The sequence below is a fragment of the Cricetulus griseus genome, chromosome 6 (genome assembly GCF_003668045.3).
Source record: "Cricetulus griseus strain 17A/GY chromosome 6, alternate assembly CriGri-PICRH-1.0, whole genome shotgun sequence".
Taxonomy (NCBI): domain Eukaryota; kingdom Metazoa; phylum Chordata; class Mammalia; order Rodentia; family Cricetidae; genus Cricetulus; species Cricetulus griseus.
Genome location: NC_048599.1, coordinates 120,623,599 through 120,640,356, shown reverse-complemented (window position 1 = coordinate 120,640,356; position 16,758 = coordinate 120,623,599).

Genomic DNA, 16,758 nt, shown 5'->3' with positions numbered 1-16,758 from the left:
TTGAAATTTCTGCTGCTCAAATATTTTGGAGTATAGAACTATTTTCTAGTATGTGATTGACACACCAGGCATCAAACTGTTAAAGAACACTGCCTCTTCTCCCAGGGGCTCCATCATGTCCTAGATATAGTTTCCTTGTAGCCATCCACCACTTTTGCTCTTACAATCATTCTACCTCCTTTTCCACATTGATCTTTGAGTCTTTAGAGGAGGAGGTACAATATGTATTCCTTATTTACGACTAAGAACTCAACCACCTCTTACCTTCCATCTATTGCAAAAATTAATTTCACTGATGAAGGTTGACAGTTATACTAATTTATAAGTATAGTGACAAGTCATAAGGAATGAATTTAGTACTATGTCCAATTAACACAAAAGTAAAAGCAGGTTCTTCCCTAGGTTCTATGACTTGGCTAGTCACTGCTCCTTGACCCAAGTGACTATTTCACCTTGTGGTATGGACCTTAAATCCAATCAGGAAGTGGCCTCTTCCATGACAATCTTGACACTATTGTACATGTGGGCCTATCTGGCCAGGCAAGTCATTGGTGTAGTTCTCAAGATCCACAGCTGAGTAAGATTGATGGTTAATTTTCTCCTCTGGTAGCATGTGGAACACTTACCAGCACTGTGAAAACAAGTCAGTAAAAATGAAGCTTCCAGGCCAATACCAGCTTAATTTCTTCATGTCCTCTGATTTGAGTATGTGATGTCTTCAGTTTAGGGCCCATAAAGATGACTCTGCTTCATCTTGGCTCAAGGTCAGAGAGTTCAAAACTGTCCTTAGTAAGTCATAAGACCTAAAGGTCTAAGGAATGGCTACAGTATGATGTTTGATCTTGGCCTTGTGTGTTGTATCTAAATAATGACAGATTTGGTCCGAGGTGTGGTTGATCTTGACCCTTAAGGCCAGATAATGAGAAATTAAGTCTTAGGTGTGGTTACCAAATGCTTGGAGAATAACGGAAGAAAGTTTGTTTGTTCTGTGTACATAATACCATGTTCCCCTTTTTGACTGGAATATTTTTAAGAATGGTGAAGAATAAACTTGGTGCATTCAGTATTCACAGGATTGCCCTTCTGACTCTATCTCTGCCTTTTCTTAAGTGTCTATCAGTCTACATTTCCCCTTATCAGGCATGAACCAGACAAGTTGGTTGGGTCCAACTGAAGCCCCACAAAAATGGGTTACAACAGATTGGCCCCACAACATGTGGCTTCTACAGATGGCTACAACACTTCAACAATTCTGTCTTACCATCAAGTTCTAGAGAGTAACCAAGAGCAATGTCAATAGCCTTTGTTGCTTGGGTGTGTATGTGGCCTCTTTGGTCAAAATCTCAAAAAGAGATAACTCGTTCTTGGAACTGTCTTTTTTTGTTGTTGTTGTTAGTCTTCGGTGTCTAGTAAGGGCATTATGCCCATCATATGGTTACTCCATTAAAATCATCTCATATATGTATATGTTGTAAAGTTATTACAGCAGTAGATTTCCATATCTTTTTTTCAAAAGGACTTTACTATTAATTACCCTATCCTATAATCCCTGTTCTAAACTGTTCCCATTACCCACCAAATTTAACTCTTCTTGTTCCATTACTCCTCTGTATATGACTGCATTCCATGTCCTTTCTTTCACACTTAAAGATAAAAAAAACCCTGCTTATATCCAATAAAGGCAAATGTCATATCCTATGTAAAAGTTTTCATAATTATAGAGGTGGCATAATAGAGCTGTAAATGATGATTGGGTTGTGGAAAGCTCTAAGACAACCAGTTTTGAAGCAGTCAGTGCCATCTGTCACACTGAAAAGGCCCTGCTTTCAGGAAAGTAGCATTTACCCTCATATCATATTAATTTAAGCTGGATTTTCATGAATCATACTTAATTTGTAAAATAATTTACATTCATCTATGTTTAAGAATAGTTGCAAAGATTTATAAAATTACCTCACCCATAATTTTATATTTGTATATTTTAAAATATTTTCATTATTATTATTATTTTATTTTATGTATATGAGTATTTTTCCTGCATGTATATTTTTGTATGACTGTGAAAGTCCAGAAGAGGGTATAGTAGACTCTGGAACTAGAATTACAGATGATTGGTTCTGAATGGTCATGTGGGTGCTGGGAATTGAACCTACATGAATCAATGAACCATCTCTTCACCTTAGGTTTGCACATTTTTAAAAGTGTGTGTGTGTGTGTGTGTGAGAGAGAGAGAGAGAGAGAGAGAGAGAGAGAGAGAGAGAGAGAGAGAGTTTTGTGTATGTGTGACATGTGTGTGGTGTGATCAGAAGACAACTTTTGGGAGTTGGTTCTCTCATTCCACCATGGAATCTGGGATTTAGAACTCAGGTAACCATTGGAAGCAAGGGCTTTAATGTACCAAGCCATCCTACCAGCCCATGTGTTTATATATTTTAAAGCTACATTCTGTTTAAATATAATTTATGTCATGCATAGGGTACTGTAGCCACACCTGCTAGGGGATGGCTACAGTCCCCTACAGTCATGTTTGGGGGAAATTAGTTTTTTTTTTTTTTTATTCTAAGACACCCATTTTATTTAATGCTGAAATTTGGAACCCTCTTTATGTGTGATTATAGTTTGGTTTACTTGATTTGACAAGATTGAATTCCATGGGTTTGAAAATCTCTGTCAAGGAGAACGTGAGAGATCAGCTGGGTAAAACTCAGATGATAAAGAAGAGCATAGGAGAATATCCCTGAGTGGCAAATTGTGTGTGTGGAGGGTGGGGGGTGGTTTGCAGTTGACGACCAGAGTAGAGGTTGCACATTTTAGGGGGAATACAGTCAGTGGTTTGGGGGCTATAGCATCCTGTGTTTTACTCTAAATAGCAACTGCCTGCTGATGTCTCATGTGTGTGACTATCAGAATGTTGTACTGCTTGACTAAATGATTTAAAAACATGTGAGGCATATACACAGGGACAGTAGTGCTTTCTGGCTTTCTCAGGGGAAAAAAATTACAGAATACTGCTTTAAAGCTCTAAGAACTACATCAGAAATTAGCCCAAGATAGAACTTCGGGTCTGTCCTTATTCAGATCCCAGATCTGAGCTTCCTTTACTCAATGCACCCATAAGGAATAGCAATGCATGTTCGTCTCCCATCTAATTTTGCAAATTCACTGGAATACAAAAGTCCTCACCATCTCCAATTTACCACCCCAACAATTATGGTATTTCAATGACACAGAACATTGTGATATTTGAGTTTGCTATGATTTTCCAGTGTTGCTATGAGAACAATGAGTAGTGCTGACTTAATGTCTGTGGAATACTCATGTAGAACTTTGTTTTGGCATATCTGACCAAGAGAAAGGTACTCCCTTATACTGCTAGTGCATTTGTTCTCCTACTCACACAGCCATCTCAATGTCTGGGGTTATCTTTATGACTCCAATTACTCTGCTTGCAGGATGGTCTGCTTACTCTGCACTCTCAGATTTACTAGAGTCCACAGAATGGTCCTTGATGATGGCTGCACTTGACACCTACTTTCACCTTGCCATGCACAAAAGAAGGCAATGCGGCTGGCTGTCATAGGTATGATACTTATGATTTTTAAAGTATAGGATCATGGTTGATGGGGAAATATTTAAGACAAAATTTGAACGTTAAAATGGCTTTGCTTGTGGAGGCCTCACATGGAGGACTATATTGAACTACTGCTGATTTTCATTGACTGGCACAGGAGGGAAAATTTCTCATTTAGTTTTCTCTACTGGAGACAATCAAATGTTATATCTGTTGGTTAAATAATTTTGTGTGTGTTTGATTTTATATATTTCTGTCTTAATTTTATAGAATATTTAAAATCAAATTTCACCCTTTTGATATTTAGAATCCATCCCCAAAATGAATGTCAGAAACATCCATTTGAAACTTGATTTTTAAATTGTTTATCACAGCAAGCATTCCACTGACACTCCTTAGGGATGTGCAGCAGAGGTGTTTTGGGTAAATGTCATAGATGTTAACTGAATTATAGCTTCAACCACTGCCAGTCTTCCGTTATTGGAGACTTGGCTTGATGGCTGTTTGTGTTAGTCAGTAAGGACAGCCACTGGAGCAGTGCTCTAAAAATTAACATTACCCTTTTCCTGTCATTCTTGCCATTTTGTGTCTCAATGTTCTGTGGTCATTTTGAACATGCTTGGAATAAGCTGAAAGAAGTGAGAGTAACTGAAATCAGAGAGGATGCTTTGGAGGAGTCCTGCAGAGACCTCAGTGTCTGGCTGCCAGACAGAAGAAACCTGGGCCTCCCTGCTGATGTTATGGTTAGGTGCTCAACACTGGCTTTTCTGGGTTTGGAGTGAATCTATATTTCTATAGTCTGCAGACCCTTCAGCTGGAGCCTTTTCCTCTGTCAAAACTTCCCAGTTCTCTAGGTACAACACAATCTTTCCTCCATCTTGCTCTTTCTTTTGCTATTGGAATTTTAAACACTACTTAACCTCAAACCCCTCTAGTTCTAATTGCTCTCAGTCCTTTATTCATGCTACACTTTGTTGCTTTTAGGGTGGCACTTTTTGAAGAAGTTGGATAAACATGATGAAGGCTGTGTCATAAAGGTTGTTCGATGTCTTGTAGCTCCTCTGAAAGGCTGCGTGTGTCACACCATGTTCAACCAGGCTGCACTTGTTAGGATTCAGGGCTTTCTGTCACTTCCGTTTGATGCATTGCACATTTTCTACTATGTTAAGTTCTTTAATCTGTTTGTTTGGTTATTTGTTTGCTTGCGTGAGATGAGATTTCACTATGTTGCTCGGACTTGTCTTAAAATGCATTGAAGCCTCAGCTGCCTCTGTCGCTGTGACTACAGGAAGCTTTTGTGGTTTTTAAATGGCAAATTATTTTAAGTGAATACATAACATACAAATCAGTTAAGTAATAAGCATTTGAAAAAGAGGTTTCCCCCATTCTTCCTATTCCCTGCTTCCTAAAATGTACCCAATATTGATTTGACCTGTTTACTCAGAGCTTTTCAGCAAAAGCACACAACTGGAAATGTAGCCAATTGTTTTATTACACCTTGCTCTTCGATTTTAACCATATTTCAGACACTCTCACATTTCTGCTGTAGTTTGATCAAGTCTTTTCTAAAATTTAGATGCTACCAGCTAAGAACTGGGGCCTTTAACATTGATTAGACCATGGGAATAGGATTGTCATGCTTTTGGATATCCTTGGGAAGGGAAAATAGATAAGATGTCCTGAGTAAATTGAGATGGGGGAGGGGAGAAGAACATGTGGGAACAGGATGGTTGAGTTTAGGGAAGGACAGAGAGGGAGATCAAGGAAAGAGAAAGCTTGATAGAGGGAGCCATTATGGGATTAGGGAGAAATCTGGTGCTGGGGAAACTCCCAGGAATCCACAAGGATTACCCCAGCTAAGACATGTAGCAATAGCAGGAGGGTACCTGAACTGGTCTTCCCCTGTAATCAGATTGCTGACCACCATAATTATTATCATAGAACTTTCATCCAGTAACTGATGGAAGCAGATACAGAGATCCACAGCTAAGCACTGGGCTGAGCTCCAGGAGCCTGCCTCAACTTGATTAGAGAGACTTTGTTGACTCCACATGGGAGACCTTACACTTACTAAGGAGTGGCTAGGGGTAAGAGGAAGGTGGAGGAGAGAGCAGGAGGAGGGGAGGGAGAACTATGGTTGCTATGTAAAATGAAATAAAAACTTTAAATAAATAAAAATATTAAAAATAAATTAATAAAACTAAAAAAAAAATTGTGATGGTTTTCCTTAAGGAGCTGGAAAGGGGAAACTAGCCTTGTTTTATTGGTCTGCCTTCTTCCATGTGATGCCAAGGCAAGAAAGCACTCATCATATGTACCACCTTGGTTTTGGATTTCTTGCATGCCAGGGTAAAGAAAACATCTGTTCTTTATGAGTTATCTATTCCAAGGCATCTTGTTTTAGGAACACAAAATGGGCTATTCTAATGTCTCTGTCAGTCCTCAATATATATTACCTCATCATTATTTTTAATGGATGGAGATATTCTATGATGCTAATGCTATACATAATTTATTAATGTGTTGAGTTTGTTCTAGTTTTGTCATTGCAAATCATATACTTTTAGAATACATGCCAGTTTTTCTTGTGGTCAGATTCCAGAAACTGGAGCTTAAGATTCAAAGTATTTAAAAATTTAAAAACATTGTGACTGATAATGTCACTTTAAATCAATATATTGAATTCCCAATGTATCAAGTCACTGAACCTGTGAGATATTGATGAATGCATCCTTATATAGGCATATTCATTGTATGTGTGTGTGCCTCTTGTATGGAGCCTGTGCAGGCCAGAGCTGATGTTAGGTTTCTTCCTCAGCTGCTTTCCACCTTATTTTATTGTGACAAGGTCTCTCACTGAACCTGGGACTCATTGATTAGCTAGATTAGGTAGCCAGCTCTAGGGCAGCTCCTGCTTCTGCATCCCTAGTACTTGGATTACAGAACCATGCCATGGTTCTCTGGTTATTATGTGAGTGTTTGCACAGCAAACACTTCATTAAATGAACTATTTCCCTACCCCTCATTTATCTTCTAAAATTTGCTCAATGATCAATAACAAATTGTGTATCTTTATTGCTTAAGATTGCATTTTATAACTATTAACATTTGAGCACATTTTTATAATTTTAAAGGCCATTTAAATTTCATTTTATGTTCATTTATTATTCCTTTTTGTTTATTTTAAGTCAGTTTTTTGAGGACTTTTAGTAAGTGCTTTTCCTGTTATAGATTATTTTTTTTCTTTCTAGACTTCCATTTGTCTTTACTCTACCTATAGCATTTTTTAGGAGAAAAACTGTTTTTATTTTTGTTTACAGCTTAATAAAGGATGTAATCTTCCCCAGAGAAGAGTACAACAATTGGTTACCAAATACCAAATGGTCAGCCCTGAAAATATGCGTATGAGTAACATACAGACTAAGCAGGTTTATTTAGGAATATATATATATTATTATATGCATGTAACAATAATTAAGGAAAAGAGGAGGCCAAGAATTTCAAAGAACCTAAGGAATGGTGTGTGGAATAGTAGTTTGGAGAGCATAAAGGGAAGGAGGAAATGATGTTATTATGTTATAATCTCAAAAAGTAAAAAGAGGTAATAAAAATGTTATAGCCCATCATGGTAGAAAGGCATAGCATCAGTAACACCAACTCTTCCCATCAGAGTTGTCATCAGGAAGCATCTCCTTCCTCTTATTTGAGACAGTTTGTTGCATATCTGAAGATAGCATGACATTTGCCATCCTTCTTCTTCAGTCTTCTAATTGCTGAACTCAAGACTGTCACCAACATTCCCTGTAGTTCCTTTTATTTGTTCTGTAGAAAGACTTTAAATTTCAGTTAAATTCATTGAGTTTTCTTTTTTTGATGAAAAAGAAATAAAATTCAAAATCTAGTGAGGTTTTTATATAGGAAAGATTTCTTTAAGATTAATACTATTTTAATATACTCTTTTAACAATTTTAGTTTTATACACAGTCAATTAATGAACCTACAGCTTATTTTTCCCTGTGAGGTGATATGAAGTGATGGTCTAAGTATGTAATGGGTAGTAAATTTCCCTCAGACTCCATATAAAATTATCTTTCGTTTTCTGATTAGACTGAAATATAAGCTTTTCATAAATGAAATACTTGTGTTTATATAACATTCATTTCTCAGTTTTAGGAGTTTGCTAAGGTACAGTCAAATATTTATCAGGTACAATATACATTTAATTTTTATTGAAAATATTTTTATTTATGTATTTAGGAATGTATGTTTATACGTGTGTGTGTGTGTGTGTGTGTGTGTGTGTGTGTGTGTGTGTGTGTGTGAACAATTGATGAACACAGAGGCCATGAATTTGAAATAGAGCAAGAAGGATGGGTATATGGCGGTTTGGAGGGAGGAAAGGGAAGCCGGAAATGCAGTTTGGGTGGGTTAATTGACTTTTATATGTCCTTTTCAATTTATCAGCCATTGATTATTGTCTTAGTTAGGGTTTTATTGCTGTGAAGAAATACCATGACCACACCAACTTTTATAAAGGAAAATATTTAATTGGGGCTGGCTTACAGATTTAGAATTTTAGTCATGTAACATGAAAAATAAGTAATCCAAAGACAGATACTGGGGTTCAAACCTCAAGCTGAATATCAGAAAAGCAAACCAGCAGCCACTAGTTCTTACCTGTAACTCAGGCTGAAAGGGCCAATACATGAGTGTTCCATGCTAACCGCCTCGCCAGCAAAAACGACACGGGGACACTCCTCAGGATCCTTCTGCAGTAAAGCTTTAATGCCTCTTGAGAGGAAGAGCATAAGCTTACAGAGCGGAGACCCTGAACACCCAAAAACCCCCTCCTTATATAGGCTGGCAACCGTCGCCTCAGACTGTTACTTTTTGACTGGCTGAAGCCCTCGGACCATATGACGTCAGCTGATCAAACCATATGATGTCACGGGAGGGGCGGAGACTAAGGGCTGGGAAGTTACAAAGTTACCTAGTGCACCTGCGCAGAGCTTGTAACGGCTCCTAACATATGCACCAGCTTGTAATGGCTCCTAACATATGAGCTCTTCACCAAACCTCAAACTGCTGCCTCTCCTAAGCATGGCTGGAGAATGAATGCCTGATACTGAGATCTTGCTCCTGTCTTATCTACCTCTTATGAGTCTTGGGGTTAAAGTGTGAGCTATAATTCTCTCTTAGACTGATTCACTGTTGTATAGTTCTGGGTGGCCTTAGACTCACAGAGATCTGTCTACCTCTTAATCTTGAGTCCTAGGACTAAAGGTGTCTACCACCTCCTAGCTTCTGGCTGCTGAGATTAAAAGTGTATATTGCCACTGCCTGATCTCTACAGCTTGAGGCTGACATTTCTTTTCAGACTCCTCAAGCAAGCTTTAATAAATCATAACTAATATATCATCACATGATACTTTTTAAAGGGGGTAAATAATATAGGACAAAGTGTTATAAACTGACTTTAGCTACTTGTGTGTTACAAATCTTTTGTGTAAAATCTCTATTCAATTGGTTAAGCTCTCTCTCTCTCTCTCTCTCTCTCTCTCTCTCTCTCTCTCTCGGCAGTGTTTCAACTATACAGATCTGGCTGGCCTGGAACTCAGAGGCCTGCCTGCCTCTGATTCCTGAGTGCTGGGATTAAAGGTATGCCTTTACAACAGGATTCTTATTGGTTCACATGCATAAACTCAATTACTAAAACATTGTAAAGTTAAATTCTAGGAAGAAGTTTGAGATTGACTTTCAAACAGATAACTTTACAGGAGACAGAACAATTAATAGCTTGTACAAGTCATGGCTAGGAGCATGGTGACATGCAGGCAGACATGGTGCTGGAGAAGGAGCTGAGAGTTCTACATCCCGAAATGCATGCAACAGCAAGTGAACTGTCACATAGGGTATGGATTGAGCATATGAGACCTCAAAGCCCACCTCCAAAGTGACACACTTCCTCCAACAAGGACACACTTCCTTCAATAAGGCCACACTTCTTAACAGTGCCACTCTCTATGGGCAAAGCATTCAAACACATGAGTCTATGGGGTCCATTCCTAGTCAAACCACCACAATTATCTTCCTCACTTTTATTTTAAATTAGACTTTCTGTCTCCTTTTGTTATTAATTTACATATTCTCTGGTTTCTATGTCAGTTTCTATATTTTATCTGACTCTAGTTTTCCTCAAATACACTAATTTTTGTTTTTTTAGAAAGATAATTCTAACTCATCCTTATTTTATTTCTTTTATGTTTATTCCTCTGTGTGTGCTTGTGTGAGCTTCTGTCTACCACATGTGTTCAGAAGCTCACAGAGGACAGAGCAGAGCATGGGATCCCCTGGAAGTGGAGTTTCAGATGGTTATGTGATGACATGTGGCATAGGAATTGGAGCCAGGCCTCTGCAAGCACAATAAATGGTATTAACCATTGAGCCATCTCTCTATCCCCTCCTTTGTTATTTATTTCTCTATCCTTAAGAATTTATTTATGGTTATGTCTGGGTTCATATTCCTACTGCAATAAGGTTCCATGTTGATGTTCATGGCCATCTGACCACTGAAGGCCATGAGGATGTGCTACTTCCTGAAGCCATGTTATTGTCTGTGAGCCATAATGCTACCTGGGGCCATATTAATTTGAGTGGCCTGTCTGCCATCGGATGACATGGGGATGTCTAGGTTTATGTTGCCAACAAGGGTCATTTCTGCCTATGGTCCTACTGCAGCCAGGGTCTGTGTTGATGTCTGTGGCCTGTATTACCACAGAAGGCCATGCAGATGTCTGTGTTCTGGTCTGCTGCCTGAAGCTATGTTGATGTACATAGGCTGTGCTGCCACCAGGGGCCAAATTGATGTTGGTGGCCCATGTGGCCTCCTGAGGCCAGGGTGATGTCCTGGGCCTGTACAACTGCCGAGGGCTGTGACGGTATTCATGGCCTGTGCAGTGGCAGAGGGCCTTGTTGATATCCATGGTCTGTCCTGCCACTAGAGCTATGCTGAAGTCTTTGGCCCATGCTAACACCTTGAAGAACAGCAATGCAAAAAGAAAGAGGAGTAGGCATGATATATGACTTTTAAAACCTCAAACTGTGCCCTCTTCAACATGCTTCCTCTTGCAAGGCCATATGCCTCCTAAGCCTCCCAACAGTGTCATCCACTTGGACCAAGTATTAAAATGCCTGAGTTTGTGGAGGACATCTCATTCAAAACACTATATACTCTGTCAAGTTTCATTGTACAGAATACAAGAAATTTTTCATAGCTATCTCTGAAAAAAACTGATGCCAGTGATATCATAAATCCCCAAACTGTTCCCTGATTATCTTCATGTGAAATCAGGAACATGAACCAGAACTTTGACCCCAAGAGGAGAAATAAGGGATTACAGACTAGTTCAAACTTGAGCAATAAGGTGTGGTCACATGAAAAATCCAAGGTATTCTTCAGTACTAAGGCTACTGTGGTCCATGTTTGATCTAACAAATGGAATTTATCCTTACAAATTAGTGGCTGAAATTTCTTACTATGAAACTAAAGTGCTAAATTTTCAAGAAAAAAAGGTTTTTCTTGATTACTTAGTTTTCCTTTTGCAACTTAAAATTTTATTTCTTTTTAAAATTATGTTTTAACTATATTACCATGCAGCACAGATAAAATGTTCTAGATCAATTTAAAATCAGGAGAGAAGCACCTGAAATACATACACATATTTTGGTTTCTGCAGTTTTGATATCTTCCCTTTTCCCAGTTCTTTCTAGTTATCTCTAACTAAAGAAAATTGAATTGTCCCACTGTCAGTGTCTTTTGCCTTATAGAAGCTCTTCAGGTTCATAAGATCTTATTTATTGATTATTGATCTTAGTGCTGACATTAATCAGGGTTCTGCTCAGGAAGTTGTCTCTTGTGCCAATGCATTCAAGGCTATTCCCTACTTTCTCTTATATCAGGTTCAGTGTATCTGGCTTTATGGTGAGGTCTTTGATCCACTAGGACTTGAGCTTTATAGAGGGTGATAAATATCTATTTGCATTTTCTACATCCAGTTAGGCTAGTACAATTTGTTGAAGATACTTTCTTCTTTCCATTGTGCATTTCTGGCTTCTTCATCAAAAATAAGATGTGTATGGGTGTGTGTATTTATATCTGGGTTTTTTATTTGATTCCATTGATCAGTGTTCTGTTTTTATGTCAATGCCATATTTTTTTCTTTTTATTACTATAGCTCTGTAGTACATCTTGAAATCAGGGATAGTGATACTTCTGTTAGTTCTTTTATTATACAGGATTGTTTTATATATCCTGTTTTCTTTTGTTTGTTTCCATGTGAAGTTGAATATTGTCCCTTCAAGATCTGTGTAGAATTGTGTTGGAATTTTGATGGGGATTGAATTCAGTCTGTAGATTGCTTTTGGTAAGATGGCTATTTTACTAAGTTAATACTACTGATCCATAAGCATGGGACATATTTCCATCTTCTGATATATTCTTAAAAGTCTTGAAATTTTTTTGTATACAAGTCTTTTACTTGCTTAGTTAGAATTACCCCAAGATATTTTGTATTATTTGTAGTCATTGTGAAGTGTGTTGTTTCCCTGATTTCTTTCTTAGCCCATTTGTCTTTGTATATATGTGCACTAGTGATGTTTTGAGTTAATCTTGTCTCCAGCCAAAGTGTTTATCAGATGTTGGAGTTCCCAGGTGGAATTTTTGGGGTCAGTTATGTATACTGTCATATTATCAGTAAATAGTGATACTTTGACTTCTTCCTTTTAATTTGTATCCTCTTGTTTTCCTCCAGTGGTCTTGTTGCTCTAGCTAGAACTTTGAGTACTATATTTGATAGATATTGAGAGAGTGGACAGTCCTGTTTTTGTTCCTAATTTTAGTGGAATTGCTTTGAGTATTTCTCCATTTAATTTGATCTTTGCTATAGTGCGGCGTCCACCCTTGACCAGCAAGAAAGACGCCACACCGAGGAATCTTCTTCAAACACAGTTTAATCGGGAACCTCTTTGCTTTGTACAGTGTATAATGGCGGCGGGCCCCGGGCCGAGGGAGACGGGGCCTGATATAGTCTACATCTACCAATCACCTAACCCTACGTGGCGCGCCAGGATAGGTTGTCTCCAAGCAGAATTAAGAGGATACATGACCTTTACCATATTTGGAGTTGTTTACTACAGAGAGCGCTCGCCGTCGGGCTGGCGGAAGGCGGAAACCGGCGCCATCTTTTGGGTGCGGTTTTCTGCAGCTCCCTACACTATAGGAATAACATAAATTGTCTTTATTATATTTAGGTTTGTCCCTTGTGTCCTTAATTTCTCCAAGACTTTTATCATGAAGGGGTGTTGGATTTTGTCAAAGATTTTTCAGCATCTAATGAGATGATCATGTATTTTTTCAGTTTGTTGATATGGTAGATTACATTTACTGATTTTCATATGTTGAGCCATGCCTGCATCTCTGAGATGAAGCCTATTTGATCATGTTGGTTTAAATTTGGGTGTGTTCTTGGATTTTGTTTGCAAGTATTTCAACTGAGTATTTGTGCAGGTATGTTAATAAGGGAAATTGTTCCATAAAATGGCAGCCTACAGAATGAGAAAAGATTTTTACCAACTCCACATCTGATAGAGGGATAATATCTAAAATAAACAATTCAAGAAACTAGACATCAACAAAACAAATAATCTAATTAAAAAATAGGTTCAGGTCTAAAAAATTCCCCATAGAGGAATCTCAAATGGCTGAGAAAAACTTTTTTTTTGTTTTTTGAGACAGGGTTCTCTGTGTAGCTTTGGACCCTATCCTGGTACTCGCTCTGGAGACCAGGCTGGCTTCGAACTCATAGAGATCCGCCTGCCTCTGCCTCCCAAGTGCTGGGATTAAAGGCTTGCGCCACCAACTTAAAGAAACACTTAAAGAAATGTTCAGCATCCTTAGCCATCAGGAAAATGGAAATCAAAACTACTTTGAGAATCCATCTTACACCTGTCAGAATGGCTAAGATCAAAAACACAAATGACAGCTTATGCTGTCAGGGATATGGAACAAGGCAAATGTGCCTCCATTGCTGAAGAGAGTGCAAACTTGTACAGCCACTATGAAAATCAATATGACATTTCCTTAGAAAATTGGGACTCAATATACCTCAAAATACAGCTATACCACTCTTGGGCATATACCCAAAGGAAACTCCATCCTATCACAAAGACACTTGCTTAACTTTGTTCATAGCATCTTTATTTATAATAGCCCGAACCTGGAAACAACCTAGATGTTCCTCAACTAAGAAAAAATAAAGAAAATATGGTACATTTTACACAGTTTTAATCAACCTTTAAAATAAATGACATAATGAAACTTTCAGGGAAATAGATGGAACTAGTAAAAAAAAATCCTGCATGAGATAACAAGGCTCAGAAAGAGACATGGTATGTACTCCCTTCACAGTGAATATTAGCTCTTAAATAAAGTATAATCATGCTACCATCCACAGACACAGAGAGGCTAAGTAACACGGGAGTTTCAGGGGGGAACTTATAGATCTCCCTGGGAAGAGGAAATAGAATAGACTTTGAAATTGGAGTAGGGCCAGGTGGGGATGGAAACAAGAGGGATGGGGGTGGAGGAGAGAGTATGGGGAGATGGCTAGTATTTGGGAGTGATGTGGAAACCTAGCTCAGTGGAAACTCCCTAGAATCTATGAGTGTGACCCTAGTGAAGATTCCTAGTAGTGAGGGATATGGAGCCTGAACCAGCCATCTTCTGTAACCAGGCAAAGCTTCCAGAAGTGGAACCGGGACACCAACACAGCCACAAAACCTTCAGCCTACAATTTGTCCTGTCTGCAGACTTTCTAGGTAATGGTGGTTCAGAAATTGTGGGAGTGGCCAACCATTGACTGGTCCAACTTGAAGCCCATGCCACAAGAGGGAGCCCATACCCATCACTGCTTGGGTAGCCAGGAACCAGAGACTGGAAAGTTCAGAGACCTTGGATAGAACCAGAAACAACTAGCTGAAAATCAAAACAAACAAAAGGCAATTAAATGAGTCCTAATGATATTCTGCTCTACTCATAGATCATGCCTGGCCCAACTGTCATTAGACAGGCTTCATCCAGCAACTGATGGAAGTAGATGCAGGAACCCACAACCAAACATTAGGCACAGCATGGGGAACCCTGTAGAAGAAGGAGAGGAAGAAGTGCAGGAGCCGGGGGTGTGAGGGGAAGTCAAGACACCACAAAACAGAGGCCATAGAATCAACTAGGCAGGGTTCAAAGCGGGTCACAAACACTGAAGAGGCAATCATAGAACCTCTTTAGGACTGTGCTAAGTCCTCTGTTACAGGTTAAGGTTATGTAGTTCAGTGTTACTGTGATACTCCTAACAGTGGGAATGAAGGGTATCTCTGAAACTTTCACCTGCTCTTGGGACCCTTTTCCCCTTACTGGGTTGGCTTGTCCGGCTTTGATATGAGGGTTTGTACCTAGTCTTATTGTAATAAGTGTATTGTAATAAGTGCTGTATTCAGTTGATGCACATGGAAGGCCTGCTCTTTTTTAAAAAGAAAAGAGAGAAGGGCATATCTGAGGGAAAAGGAAGGTGAGATAGTGGATTATGAGGAATAGAGGGAGGGGAAACTGTGGTCAGGATTTAATGTATAAGAGAAGAATAATTATAAAAATATTGAATTGTGTAGAATAGAATTATTGTTCAATATCATAAAATCTGTATATAGATACAGGCATTAACATGCAAAGAAGAAAACAGCACTAACACAGAAAACAGTGAGATGTATGTAATAAAATTTGGCATTTACTTGCAAGAAAAAAGCTCTTACTAAACTAGAAATGGCGAATATGATGATATTATAAATAATATAGATAGTTAAAGTCCATATGTTCAATGCTGAAACAGCAGGGGCAAGAGAATTGAGGGCCAGAGCTATAGAATATAGCAATTCTAATTACTATATTTAATTAAAAATATGTTTAATTTCATAAAACAATAACTTTGTGTGATAGTGTGTAGTATCAATATATGCATACAGTGTGTAATGATCAAACAAGGGTTGTTTACTTTTTGGCTGATCTGTGCAGATCTTGTCTGCTGGGACCTGGAATCTGAGACCTACAGTCTAATGCTGTAGACAACCTTACTTCAGTTTCCGTGTACTTTTATACAGGAAGGAAACAAAGAAAGCAATGCTCCAGGGAAGGTTGTTTGAGTTAAGAAAAACATGATCAGAAAAACTTGTATATAAAGGTAGGTAAGCACATACTAAATATTAACAGAGCAGCCTTTTTCCAGAACTTTCTCATGATAGACCAACTAAAACACAATTGCCTGGCATGTACTGTAAATTATATCAGGAAAAGCATGAGATCTTGTCCTTTTACCCTTCTCTGAGGGACCATGCATGTCTGCTTTTAAGGTCCTCTTTATTCCCTAGCTTCTCTGGTGGTATAGCCTGGTAATCCTGTGCTTTATGTCTAAAATCCATGTATGAGTGAGTGCATACCATATTTGTCTTTGTGTGACTGGGTTATCGCATTCAGGATGGTTTCTTTTAGTTCCATCCATTTGCTTGCGGATTTCAAGATTTCATTTTTTTTTTCTGCTGAATAGTACTCCATTGTGTAGTACATTTTCTCTATCCATTCTTCAGTTGAGGGGCAACTAGGTTGCTTCCCGGTTCTGGGTATTACAAATAATGCTACTATGAACATAGTTGAACAGATGTCCTTGTGGTATGAATGTGCATCATTTGGATATATGCCTAAGAGTGGAATTGCTGGATCTTGTGGTAGACTGGTTCCCATTTTCCTGAGGATCCACCATACTGATTTCCAAAGTGTCTGTGCGAATTTGCACTCCCACCAGCAGTTGAGCAGTGTTCCCCTTTCTCTATCCTTGGAGTTTTTTATTTTAGCCATTCTGACAGGAGTAAGATGATGTTTCAGAGTAGTTTGATTTTCATTTCGCTAATGGCTAAAGATGTAGAACACTTTAAGTGTCTTTCAGACATCTTAGATTCCTCTATTGAGAATTCTATATTTAGTTCTGTATCCCAATTTTTAATTGTATTATTTGGTGTTTTGGTGTCTACTTTCTTGAGTTTTTTTGTATATTTTGAAAATCAGCCCTCTGTCAGATGTGGGTAGGTGA